The sequence below is a fragment of the Echinops telfairi genome, unplaced genomic scaffold, assembly GCF_000313985.2.
Source record: "Echinops telfairi isolate 266 unplaced genomic scaffold, ASM31398v2 ScPeMD7_23;HRSCAF=83, whole genome shotgun sequence".
NCBI lineage: Eukaryota > Metazoa > Chordata > Mammalia > Afrosoricida > Tenrecidae > Echinops > Echinops telfairi.
The window spans coordinates 85,406,336-85,419,752 of record NW_022103920.1 but is presented as its reverse complement, the minus strand read 5'-3'; the positions used below and the strand labels follow the sequence as shown (position 1 = coordinate 85,419,752).

The 13,417-nt window shown below is 48.2% G+C and overlaps 1 protein-coding gene across 1 annotated transcript in view; it reads left to right on the top strand.

Annotated features, from left to right (window-relative positions):
- Window positions 1–851: 851 nt before the first annotated feature.
- The window catches only part of JAZF1 (JAZF zinc finger 1), a 373,656-nt gene continuing 361,090 nt past the window's right edge, over window positions 852–13,417 (top strand). Inside the window, exon 1 of the mRNA XM_045288955.1 lies at window positions 852–964. The gene's annotated coding sequence lies outside the window, so the exon portion shown is untranslated. The remainder of the gene's footprint in view (window positions 965–13,417) is intronic.

Sequence of the window (13,417 nt, the reverse complement as noted above, 5' to 3'; positions counted from 1 at the left end):
CTGGGGTTTGGAGACAATATTTTCTGAAAAGAGGCACACAGAACTTTTGGGAGGTGGTAGAAATGGGTTATGTTTTTATTGTATTGGTGGTTACATGACTGTATACCTTAGTCAACGCTCATCAAGCTGTACACTTTACGATGGATACATTTTATTGTGTACAAAGTCTATCTCAGTAAATCTGCTTATGTTGATGTGGGAAGGGAGATTCAAAGCACTTTTCCCCCTGCTCCTTTGAAAGGTACATTATTTCAAAATCATCTTGTCTCATCCCTGTTGGAGGCTGTTACCACACTGCCATGTTTCCGGCAGAGCTCACACCTGAGAGACGGATCATTGAACCATCAGGCCTGGGCGTCACTTATCCTCAGCTCTGGGGTTTCCATACCATGGGTAGGAGCCCTACCCACGCAGTGGTTATTGGCTCTACGAAGACGAACCGAAAGGTCAGTGGTTAGAACCCAGTGGGAGCTCCATTAGGCAGGCTGCCTCAGTAAGGATTTGCACCTGTGAAAAGTCTTTGGGGCCGTACTCCTCTATCCTACAGCATCGCTAGGATTTAGAATCCACTCCGCAGCCGTGGTTTTTTGGTTTTATTTCAGTGTGTGCTCAGGTATGTTTGTGTTGTTTGTGGCTAGTGTTTTGGGAGGCATGACCTCTGCAGTGAAGTAAAATTACTTGCTGTGGCCTTTCTATGGAACTCCTATCAAATGACTGGGTGGGAGTATGCAACTCAGGTGTATGGAGTTAAGATTGATCAGGTTTACCGCCCAGCTGGGTATAAAGTGAGCCATCTCAGAAGCAGATTAGGAGACTCCAGGGACGAGCAGAAAGAAAAGTCACCAGCAGAGTGGGTCCAAGATCACTGTGGGGATCAGTGGTAGCAGCCAGAGGTGCCAGAAACCACAGCAGCAAGACCACGAGACAACAGTGGGCTTCTTTCTCAGCCGCTGGAACGAGTAAAGTGAGTGCCTTTGAGCAAAAAAGTGGCGTACCTTTTGGGCATTGATCAGCACTAAAGGAGTTTTGTAGCGTGTCTGAGCAAGGCAGAGACCAAAGGGCCATTTGACTGAGAGGTGGAGGATCAGAGAGAGAGAGAGAGAGAGACAGGCCAGCAGGCATGGCTGAGAAGGGGCACTCCTACAGACCAAGGCTTAACATTTCAGGCCCTGGCGTGTAACCTGCTAAGTTCCTTACTAAACCCCACAATTGTACGTATTGTCTGTGAGTTCTGTGTGACTGTTGCCATGCGTTGCCGAACCCCGAGGAAAGTAGAGTGCCGTGGAAGGATGGATGATTGATGTCAGAATAGGATGAAGAAGGTTGGAGGGTGGAGGCATGTCTCTCTGAGGAACTGACTCACCCCCCACCCCCCAATCCCTGAGTGAACCCCCAGATATGGCTTCGTGCCATCTCCTCAACCTCTAAGTGCCAGACCTCCGGAGCCTGGAGAATCAAGGACTGTACAGGAAAGTTGTTTCCTTGGAGACCTGTGGGTGCTCTGGGTGGATGTTTCCTTAGCAGGTTACTGTTTCCGTAGGCCTTTCTAATCCATGGGCTAGAGATGCTGTTAGGCCTCGAGGAGATGGAGAGTCACAGCTGGAGACTTTTGGGTTCTAATTGACTAATTCACTGCAGTTGGGCCTGGCAAAAGTATTGACCCCAGCTCCTTCTAGCACTATGGAATGTATTTATTGTTTGTTTTAGTGGAAACGAAGTTTTAGAACAGAAGAGATTGAACTCCGCCCTCAAACTGTTTTTAAAGAGTAAATCAATCAAAAAATCCCAGCCACAATTAATTTCTTTCAGCAAAGTTTACGTTTCACCGTCTCTCTCTTTGGAATCCAAGTTACGTGGCTGCGAAGCCCAGTGCCGTTTTCCAGCAAATGCGAGCTTGGTTTGTAGAAAGAAGCCTGAAGTAGACAGACAGACTTTTAGTCAGCGGTTTATTTTCTATGCGTTTGGGGGTGGGGTGTTAGAATTTAGAGTTGCAAGTTTGTGATATAAATGAGCCATTTGCTTCTGGGTGGTTGATTATCTTGTGATTCAACTGTGGTTATATTTATTTTTATGACCATCTCTTGTTTATTGATAAGGCTCTTTTTCTGGGGGGTGGGGCTCGGTGTGCGGCATTTTAGTCTCCACTCCGTTTCTCCCCCGAAGAGCCGGCAGTGGGTGAAGGAGCCACGTGCCCTGGCTGACGGAGTGGTTTCCCTGCTGATTGGTTGGCTGGGCCGGGACTCCGGAGCTAGGCTCGGCTCCCTTGTTCCCTGCACACGCCTGCCTCTCTGGGCTGTGGAAATGAAGGACGGAATAATGGCGTCTGCGCACATAGGGCTCGCAACCCAACAGGTCCTTTCCGTCTTATGTCGTGTGCGGAGAAGACGCGCAGCGCTTCTTGTCCCATGCCCCAGCGCTTTTATTTTAACCTTGTCTCTAATGGTATTCTTATTACAGCTGGGGGCTTGAGGGTTGACCTTGATCTGCTGCGTGACCTTGGGGTTTTGAGTCCCCTTATCTTAAAATTGAGAGGCTAGTACAGCCTGCAACAGAGGGGATGTGGTTGAGAAAAGCTAATTAGCGATTATAAAGTCACTTGCAAACATGCTTAACAATGCAGAATTTGTTCCAAGTCTCCCCCCCACTTCTTCATTTAGGTCCCCCTCCCCCCACCCTCACACACACCTAACAACTTTAATCTTCAAAAGTTCTTCCGGTGGTTTATTCATACGTTCAACAAATTTTCACAGAGGGGGTTTTAGGTCCAGGGATGGGGCGCTGAGGAAACGACTGCACTGTGCTCTGACTCCCGTTGCAAAGGCTGACTGCCCCTATCGATGGAAATACACGAAAGGCCTCTTCTGGATTCCGTCACCTTCTGTTGTGCTTAAAGGCTAGCTATAGCGTTCTGATGACTGGCTATGGGTAATGTTTCTTCTCCTGATACAGGTGGACATTTGGGTCGGGGGCAGCAGTGCCTACCAAGCATGTGTCATACACCTGGTAGTGTGGGGTCAGTGGACCATAAGAGACAGACATGGTAGCCAAGAGCCACAGTGTGACTGACCTTTGCTGTACTATAAGGTGTGGTGGCTAGAAGATAGACCTGGGGTGTGTTGTGGGGGGCGGGAGGTGGGGGGACGACCAGGGAAGGCTCAATCTGATCCATGTACAGCCTTGAACTGAAATGTGAAGGGACACATACGAGTTAGTCCAAGAGGTTGCTTTTCTGGGTGAAGTCTGAGCCAGAAGTGCTTCTGTGAGGCTGCATTGTGGACCAGGAGGGGTGGAGGTGGAAGGTGAGGCTGCATGCAGAGGGTTAGGCTACACCCTTTATTCTGTGAATAGGCTGAAGATCAGATTGGCCCACTGACTACCTCCAGCATATTACAATGTGTGTTCTAACCACAAGCCCAGTAATAGGGTGTGAAATCAGTTTGTGGGTCTTTAAGAATCGTCATCAAAATGAAAGGAAATAGGAATGAGCACTGATAAAAAATATTTTTTTCAGTTTTACATAAGTATGCATAATTATCGATGCATGTCTGTATATACACACATATATATACTGATTGAGATATAAAAATGAACTCGTACTCTAGACTATGGTCAAAACAGTCTGACAGATTAAGAGAACTATAACTATTCTAGGTATTTGCCCACCACCCAACCTCGGGACCCTCGGTGACCTTCCTGAGGAGACCTGATTGTAACTCCTGCACTTATATGAGCGTGTGCACCCAGAACCAGGACGTCATTTTTTCTTATTAGTTTGGTCTGGGCCTTGATCATAACGAAGACCAGTTCTGAAAGCATGTGTCACTGACAGTCAGTTTGCTCTTGGGATAGTAGATAATGCACTAACATAAAAGTTTAATTGAGAGTCTTGTACGAATCAACTTGACATGTCTCTAAATACAGCCTTGCTTTTTTTTTTTTTTTTAAACTGAGGAAACTGGCGTGGTTGGAGCAGTGCTGGCGCTATCCCAGCATCTTACAGGAATTTTCTGGCATTCCACTCCTGTGTACCTAATGAACACAGGGCAAGTTCTTAGACTCCAGCCCTCAACCCAGAAAGCTGAGCCTTTGAGAAATCCCTTCCTTTAAACCTCCTGTCAGGCTTTCCAGAAAAGAGCTGCCTGTTCATTTTGTTTGTTAACTTGAACTTTCTCAAAGTCACATGTCTCTGAGTTGTGTTTAGATCAACTTTCATTTCATGTTTGGCTTGGGGGTTCACTGTAACAGGATACAGGCTGCATCTTTTGAGCCTGTGAATTTTTATTCTACCCCCAATTTAAAGCTGGGGCAACATCACTGAGTGCTGCCTAAGCTGTATGCCGTGAATGAGTTTCACCTGTGGCCCCAGATATCTTATTAATGTCTTTAAGTTTCATGCTCTGCTGAACATCTCACATTTTCTACAATTGCTGAAAGCTACAAGACTTCAAATTATATTTGAACAGCACTTCGATTGCTCCCTTTATATACTTCTTGAATTCAGTGATTGCAAAAGATTGCATTGTGAATATTTATACAAAGTCATTGCTTAATACTGACTTTCCTAATACTTTTGTTTCTTAGTCTACTCATGTAACTTAAAGAAAGGAAATTGGTGTTTTCCATCATGCCCCACAGAAGTGTAACCTCTACTTTAATCCATTGTGTCATGCAACACTGACTGTGTGTGGTGTTTGCCCTGATGTGGAAAGTGTTGGGAAACACCCGCAAAAACCACCTGTCGGACTTCTGTTCTCTTCTCAGATCGACTGAAGTGGAATTGCAGGGGTTTGGGTTGAGGGACAGGCAGGCATGTCCCAGGGGATAGCAAAGACGTTCTTGGAAACGTTGAATGAAAAAGGTAATGGAATCTTTCCCACAAATGTTCGAAGCCCCCTGGTGCCTCCAGAATTGTGGTGAGCATCGCACACACCTACCCCTCACATGTTGGCATGGCCATAGGCTCCAAAGACCAGGGTGTTAGGTGAGCATGGTGCTTCATTTCATCTTTCTTGTTTGATTTTTTTTTTTTAATTAAGAATATAGGATCATAGCGATAACAGCTACGATTCACTGGTGTGACGAGTCAGCCAGCTGTGGAGTCCCCTTCTGTGGGGAAGGCTGCTCGGAGACCAAACTGGATAAAGCTGTGCTCCTAGAGCGCCCCGGGGCTTAACCACTTCCCCTTACCCCTGTGCTTGTCTGAGCTTCCCTCCGGGAGGCTCCTGCAGGGCTTCATTCTTCACCCTTGCAAGCTTTGCTTTTACAGGGCGCTGCTCAGCCCTTGGGGCCAGGGGCTTGCAGTGAGGCCCTGGGAGGGGGGAGGCTGACCACCCTCTTAGCTCCACTGAACACCCTCTCCCACAAACTTGAGCTCACTGGGGCTTGGATACCACTTCCCCATGCTTATCCTCAGGGCTGTTTCCTCCCACTCAACTCTGATCTCTTTTGGGGGCCAGGATGTGTTGTCTCTTCATCCAGTGTCCAGGGCCTTGTCACCGAGTGGGTCTTCAGTCAGTCTTGTTACATGAGTGAATGGCTGAGTGGAAGGCAGCCGGGTCCAGTTGTGCTCACTTTGAGAGGTCATTAAAGTCGCACACATCCTTTTTAGCAACGCCCCCCTCTCCGATGCCTGATGCTTCCTCTCTTCCCACCTACGGCAATTTTGAGCTTCAGGACCTCAGACCAAATAGGAGCTGGGAACTCCTTATAGGTGCCTGCTGGCTTGGTGCTGCCTGCCCATCCACCTGGAGGCCCTGGTCTTGCAGGAGGCCAGCCCCGCACAGCAGCCTGACATGGTGTTCTCAGTTGGCTCCACACAGCCTTTGCCACCATGCCTCCTTAATGTGTAAAATCGCCAGTAGTTTTTTTGTTTTTTTCTCCTTTGCTATTGTTTCAGATTCGAAGTGTTGGCTAATGAGATGGTCGGTAAGTGAGGAGTTGGCGTGATGAGTGTTTTTGTCTGTGCCAGTTCTCCTCATTCTTTGTACCTAAGTCACTTCATTTTTTCCCCTGCCTGTTTTCAGGGCACTAGGACTTCTAATGACTTCACTTTTTCTTTACAAGACCTAGAATCCCTCAAGGATTATCCTCTCTCCAACCTTTCCTGGTCTTTTTTCCCCACCTGTTAGCCATTCCAGAAGGAGCCTTGAGCTCCCTCTCCCACCAACAGGCTGCCTGTGTACTTTGGGTACCCCTTTCCCTCGTGTGACCTCTGGGCTGCTTCCTCCAATTCAACTCTGATGGCTTTGAAGGTTGGAGATGGTTTTTTACATCCTGTGTCCAGGGCCTCGTCCCATAGTGGGTCTTCAGTAAATATTGTTGCTTGAATGAATTACTGAAGGTCAGGCTGACAAGGAAAGCAATGACCGAGTATTCCCTGCCCTTCTGGTTGGTGCAGAGGAGAGGGGATGGGCGCTAGCAGAGAGATTCCCCTGCCCTTTGCTTTGAAGGGTTTGACCTCTTTCAGGTGGGTTGATGGCTAGCTAGCTTTTCAGGCACTGAGAGCACACAAAACCCAGGTGCTGGGCCTGTGGAAGATAATGCAGATGTTTCTGCCTTACAGAAAACGCACGGCCACCAAGCCAACATGGTGGGAGTGGAAAGCCTCATCTTTTACTCTTTGAGCGACTGGTAGTTTCAAACTGTTGACCCTGTAGTTAACAGCCCAGCATTTAACCTCTACTACGCCACTGAGGCTCCTCTTTTTTGTTTTTAAATAGAAAATAAGGGCAGAGTCACACAATACAGCTCACAGGTGGTAGGTCTGGGGCTTGATCACAAGCCTTTAAATGCTTCACTGAGTGTCCCTTTCCTCACACTCTGCGTCTGTGGTTTCCCAAGGGATGGTGGGTTTTTGCATCTGTACATTCACAGCATAGCAGCAAGACCGAGGACCCCTTTGGAGAAGATTGGAGGCAAATGTTCTTCAGAGACTGAATTTGGATGGGAAGCCTACTAGGATTTGCAAATCAGATTTCCGTCTTCTCTTTGAAACGTGTCTTTTAGTTTAATTTGAAAAGCTTGTTACACTTGTCATAAGAAGCTGGAGACAGGTGAACAGCTGCGCGTGTGAGACTGAGAATGAAGGGGTTTTATTAGGGAGAAAAGGCGTAGCAGCTTAATAATTACTGTTGAAACAGTCACAGCAATGCTGAAGCTTCTCCATAATTTGATCGAACTTAACACTAACTACCTCCTCCTTGGTGGCAATACACAGATTAATTAATAGTAGGTTGGAGTGGAAGCTGTGCCATTCTATTTGGGGCATTATTAACTTATTCTTTGTGCCTTGTTTGCTTGACTGGGTTTTTTCATAAAGTTGTTGAAATGAGGGTAGCTTCCGGCTTCTGGTTCCATTATGACTTTAACCAGCACAAGATTGTGAAAATGTATGCTGTTTTAACTGCATCTGGCTTTTTTTTTCTTCACATATAATAAGCATTCAAGCCCCACAGAGGGGTTTCACTTGCTAGCCCTACAGGGGCCTCCACTGAAGTGGGTCTGGAATGTGCATCTCTCTTCTTGGGTTTCCCCTGAGAGGTAGTTAGTAGGGAAGAGTAGGTAGGGTTGTGAACTGTGAATGCGATTCTCTGGAGTCGAATCCTGACCCTCTTGCTTAAGAACTGTGACCTGGGACTAGGTGCTTAAGTCTGTGTATGCCTCAGTTTCTCCATCAGGCAATTGAATCATAGTTGTATGATTCCAAGAACTTCTGTTTGGATCAAATGAGTTGTTATTAAACTTAGAGGCAGTTAAGTTGGTTTTGATTCATAGCGACCCCATGTGACATCATATAGCTGCCCTATTGCCCCATTTGCTTGGTGGAAACCATATGAACCCTGATCACCAGGTCTGTTTCTGATGGGAACTGCTGGTTGGATTCAAACCTCCAACCTCTCAGGTAAATGCCAAGCACGTAACCGGTGTACCACCAGGGCTTCTCTCCAATGAGTTGATAAGTGTAAAGTTCTTTGAAGAGTGCTCAGTACCTTCTAAGGACACAATAAATGTTGGTCTATCTTAATAGAAGAGTCCATTTGGGCCCTCAGCTGCTCTTCATTACCAAGGTAATGACAAAATATTCTCTTGCTTGTTGCCAAGTCAGTCCCCTCTGCCAGATGGTCAGCAAGCGGCCAAGTCCACCATCCGAGGCGCCATCATGCGGTCACCGTAGGGAAACGGCATGGGTGGAGAGGGAGGAGCCACGGGTCAGGCAGCGCTGTCATCTACTTCTCTATCCGGGAAGTCCAGGAGATGAGCTGAGCACAAGCCCTGACTTCCCACAGCTCCCCACTGAGGGGGAGAGAGGGCTTGGGAGGGTGGACTTCTGATGTTGGAGGAGGAGGCAGAATAAGTTCAGACCACTTAACCCCAAATAGATCTCTGGGCTTGTTTTGGAACCCATGGGCCTCCGAGGGAGGGAGGAGCCATAAAAAGAGGCCAAGAAGTCCGCTGCCCAGAAGATCCTGGTGCCAGTGGTCTGTTGTCCCCCCTCGGCTGCCTCTAAACCACCCCCTCCTTTCTTCATTCCATTCAGCAATGAGCGTGGATTTCCCCAGACTCAGGTGGACTCCTGCTATTTCCCTGCCTAAATCCCTCTAGGAATTGCTCCTCACTGTCTCCCAGAGTTTCTAAATGTACTGCGGGCTCCGGAGCGAGATTGTCTTGAAGCTCAATCTCAGCTTCCACACATTAACCGTTGAGGAAACGCCTTTCAAGCGTCCTGCCTTCCCTGGGGCCTCCCTCTGCTGCCTCACCCATCGGATGGTGTCGGGGTGCTTAGCTCATCTCATGGGGTTGTGGGACAGGACAGACAGTGCTTTAGCACAGGCGTCCTGGTGGTGTAGTGGTTACACATTGGCCTGCTCATCATGAGGTCAGCAGTTTGAAACTACCAGCCGCTCCACGGGAGACAGACTTCAACTCTCGAAAAGAGTTAGTCTCAGAAACCCACAGGGGCAGTTGTTCCCTGTCCTCTAGGGTCACTAAGTGTTGGCATCGACGAGATGGCATTGAGTCTTTGGTTTGGTTTGGTTTGGTTTGGGCCCCAAACTGGATGGCTTATTAGGACAGACGTGTGAGGTCTCCATTCCAGAGGCTAGGCATCTGAAAGCAGGGTACTGGTGATTTCAAGGAAAGTCTGTTCCGTGTCTCTACCTGGCATCTGGTGACCATGCCTGGGCGGTGTTCAGTGGCATTCCTTGGCTTGCAAATCACTCAGGTCTCTGCCACAAATTTCTCGTTGTTGTCTCCCCTCTGTGTGCCTCTGACCCTGAGTCTCTCCTCCTTTATAAAGACCAGCCATTGGGTTAGGCTCTACTCTCCTCCAATAGGACTTCACATGAACTGATAGCATCTTCAAAGACTGTTTCTGAACAGGGTGATGTTCACAGCTCCCGGGGTGTAGGATCTCAGCACAACTTTTTTGGTGTACAGTTCCTCTGATAACAGCCTGCCACAGAGTAAGCACGCAACAATGACCATTGCTCTTTTCTGGCCCTTTGCCTTAGCCTCATGCAGACTTGTGTTCTGCATGGCACACACCCGCCCCATAGCTCCCGCTCACCTGCCCGGTGCTGGCTCCCTCGTGGCTTGTATCAAGATCTGGTTCCTCAGGGACGCTTTCCTGACAGTCTTTCTGTCCCCCTCACCCTAAGCTGGATAGACCTCTTCCTCTGTGCCCGAAGAATCCGTGCTTAGGTCAGTACTGGGCCTTCTCAGGCAGTATAGTAATTTCTAGGCTACTGGCTTCTCCCTGACGGGATGGGGAACTCAGAAGATGAGGACTCCGTAGTATGTCTTTCTGAAATTCTGCGCTGGTTGAAGTTGGCCAGTGCGCAGCAAGTGCTCACTAAGCGCGCAAGATTTGAATCCTCTGATGTCACAGCTCACATTTGTCTTCGCTCACTGCCTTCTCGCCCACTCCACACCCACGACAACCCTTTGCACTACAGAACTTGGTGCCGTCTGGTAGGTGTGGATCAGACCCCTGTCACCCACAGGCTTTCTGTTGGTTACTTTTTTTTAATTTTCCGGAAGTAGATCACCAGGCCTTTCTCAAATACTAAAATCAGCCTCAATTTAAGCTCCTGTCTAAATTCTAAGCCGCCTACAATTCTAGACTAATCTTTGCTGGAGGGACATAGGTATACGTATACATATCCTTGTTGGAAATACAGGCCATTTCCTTTTTCCGTCTCCCGGGATGCTCACTGCCATGTAGGACAGGACACTAGCTGGGAGACGGTTAGCTTCCGATAAGGGCGTGGGGTTTAGAGACGGGGAAACCGGGTCCAAAGCCCAGTTCTGTATTTCATTTATGAACTTACTGACCTCAAACAAGTCACTTCCCTCTCTGGGCCTCACTTTCTTCCCCTGTAAAATAGCCCTGGCGGCATAGTGGGTGACCACAGTGGTGAGGCTGCCAACCTCAAGCCAGATCATCAGTTCGAAACCACCAGCCTCTCAGCAGTTGAAAGATGAGGTTTTCTATTTCTGTAAAGAGTTACAGCAGGGGTGGGGAATGTCTGAGGGCTGCAGATTCATCAATACCAGCTAACATCACAAGCTTCACCAAAAAGAACTAGTTCCGGGCAGCATATCATGTTAACAAAAAATAAATAAAAATCAACCTCGCTGCCATGAGTCGATGCAGACCCTATGGTGATCCTGTAGGACAGAGTAGAATTGCACCTGTGAGTTTCCGAGACTTATTCTGACCGGAGTAGAATGCCCTTGTCTTTCTCCCTTGGAGTGGCTGGGAGTTTCGAACTGCTGACCTTACAGTTAGCAGGCCCATGTACTACCACTACGCCACCAGGGCTCTGGTCACATAGCATTAAAGGTGAATTAGTAATTAAATGTTTGACCAAATGTAGTAGACTTATTTTTCAGTTGATAATTTTGTGTGGCCCGAGGATGGTGTTATATATCCCAAAGGTCCTTGGCAGCAAAAAGAAAAAAAAGGTTCCTCACCCCTCAGTTATAGTCTTGGAAGCGCAGCGGGGCCACTTCTCCTTTGGCCAATAGGGTCACGATGGGCCGGCTTCGATTCAACGGCAGTGAGGAAGTGACCCTGTTCACCACCTGGTCGGCTTGGGGGGAGAGACATGAATGCACCAGGGGTTAGCTCTGAACCAGCACCGAGTGAGCTCCTGCAATCAGCACCTGCTCGGAGGCCGACCCCGGCTGGTGCTGTGTTTGGGGCTCTTACAGCAGTTGAGTTGTGGATTGGCAGTGCAATCCATACATTTGGGGGTGAAGAGGGAGGGAAAAAGGAATTTTTTCCCTGCCTGTAGTGAAGCCGGGAGTGTGGAGAAAGGTATTTTTGTATAGTTGCCAACCTCAGCGGTTTATAGCAACTTGATTACATGGCGTTACTTAAAATAAGAGCAGCGGCCCCACCGCACAAGATGGTAATACAGGAAGAGCGCTGAAGATAGGCCTGTTGATAACCTCCTTCCACCTCAACGACGCACACAAACAGATCATTTTATGTTGGTGCCACCTACCAAGCCCGGGTACCACCAGCCTGTTGATAAGCACCGCGTGCTTGGTGTGCCCGTAAATGTCACTCCACCCCCCAGCCCCCCACCCTGAAGAGCGTCTTAAAGAGCCGTTTTACAGTTGATGCTCTTCGCTATTGATCGGACGTTTTAAAAGAGCAATTGCTTCTTTTGAAGCTGGCTTTTGCCCTTGAAAATGCCTCCTCCACATTCCCTGGGAACCCTGCCCTTAAAATGCTGGGCCCCAGATGGCCGTGTGGAGGGGGCGTTGATCAGATAAGATTTTGGCAGAAAGTCCGGAGTAGAGTTATTTTGCTATAAATCCAGGCCCTTTCTTATTAAAACAACCAAAGAACATGTGGTTATGAGCACATGGGGGTGTGTGTGTGTTCTATTTGCTCTCCTAAGCAATTAACTGACATTTAATAACAATTATCAAACCTGTAATGTGCACCAACCCCCACCTATTAAGCCATATATTTTATGCTGGACGGGAAGGGTCTGACTGGTGTCTGCCTTTTAGGGCATGTGTGTGGTAGTAACAGAACGCTGTTGTTAGGGGAAAGGAGGGGGGGTAGCACAAACTTTGGGACTAGAGCGCCTATGTTTAATTTTCATACAAGCCAGTGTCTCTCGTGCATGCATAATGACATATACATTGGTGGTACTTCCAATGGTCTGTATTTCTCAAGAGTAACTTATTTGTTGCTGTCTCACGGATCATACTGATTCCCTTGAGATGCTCAAATGGCACCAACAGGAGACTTCCTATTTTGCTTCCCTCTGGGTCATGAAGGAGCCTCTCACACATTCACTTGGGGTTGACGAGGGCCTGGCATACACGAAGCAGCTAGTAGGCCTTCAGGAGGTAGGAGCAATCAGATAGGAATCCTCCGCTTCAAGGGACTTATTCAGGAGAGGCAATCTGCACAGAAATCACTGTCATACCAGGTCGGAGGTGCTAAATAGCAGTGTCAAAAAGGATGGGACAAAGTACTGTAGGAGTCACAAACCTGGTCACACATATTCCCCAATGCTTGTAAAATCCGTCACTGCCAAGCTTGTTACAGCTCAAAGTATATGCCGCCGCAACCCCCCCCCCACACACACACACCCCCAATGGATGTTGTAAATCCTACCTCTGAGTTGCCTTTGCTTTATGTTAGTGGTGGGTCTATCTTGAGCCAATCGTGTGTGTAACCTGAGAGAGGTTCAACAAGTGAGCAGAGCAGAGGCTGGGGGAGAGAGACGTCAAGCCACGTGAAAACCGAGTCGGGGCAGAAGGTCATAAGAGACCAGGGCCATCCCCATAAGCTGTTCTCGAGCCAGGGCTCTGGTCCAGCCCCCTTAATAGAGAAGGCAGATTTCTGTGGACTAAGGTGTGGTACAGCAGTACTGGATGACAACGGCTCTTGATTGCCCCGTAAACACAGACACACACGCACAGTGGATTTTGACTGGTGGCAAGCCTGTGGTTTTCTGAGTAGAACTTCAGACCGTGGCATTTTCAGTGGCTGTGATTGTCCAGCAACAGACTGCCAAACCTTTCTTCCGAGGTGCCTCTGGGTAGAATCACCCAGCCTATCGGTCAGTAGTCGAGTGCTCAGATGCTTGCGCCACTTAGGGATCCTGTGTTATTGTGGTGTTGATTATCGTGGAAGGTGGCCCTGTAGGACAGAGTTGAACGTCCCATAGGTTTTCCTAGGCTTCAGCACTGGGAATCAGATCGCCAGGTCTTTTCAGGGAGCAGCCACTGGGGTCAGAGCACCAGCATGTGTGTTAGCAACTGTAAGCATGCGAGTGCTTAACTGTATGGCACCACTGTGGCTTCTCAGGGACGCTTTACTTTTAAACTAACCAAATGGAGCTCCCTTTAGTACGATAGAAGGCTTTTAGACTCTGCTCTTTTTTTT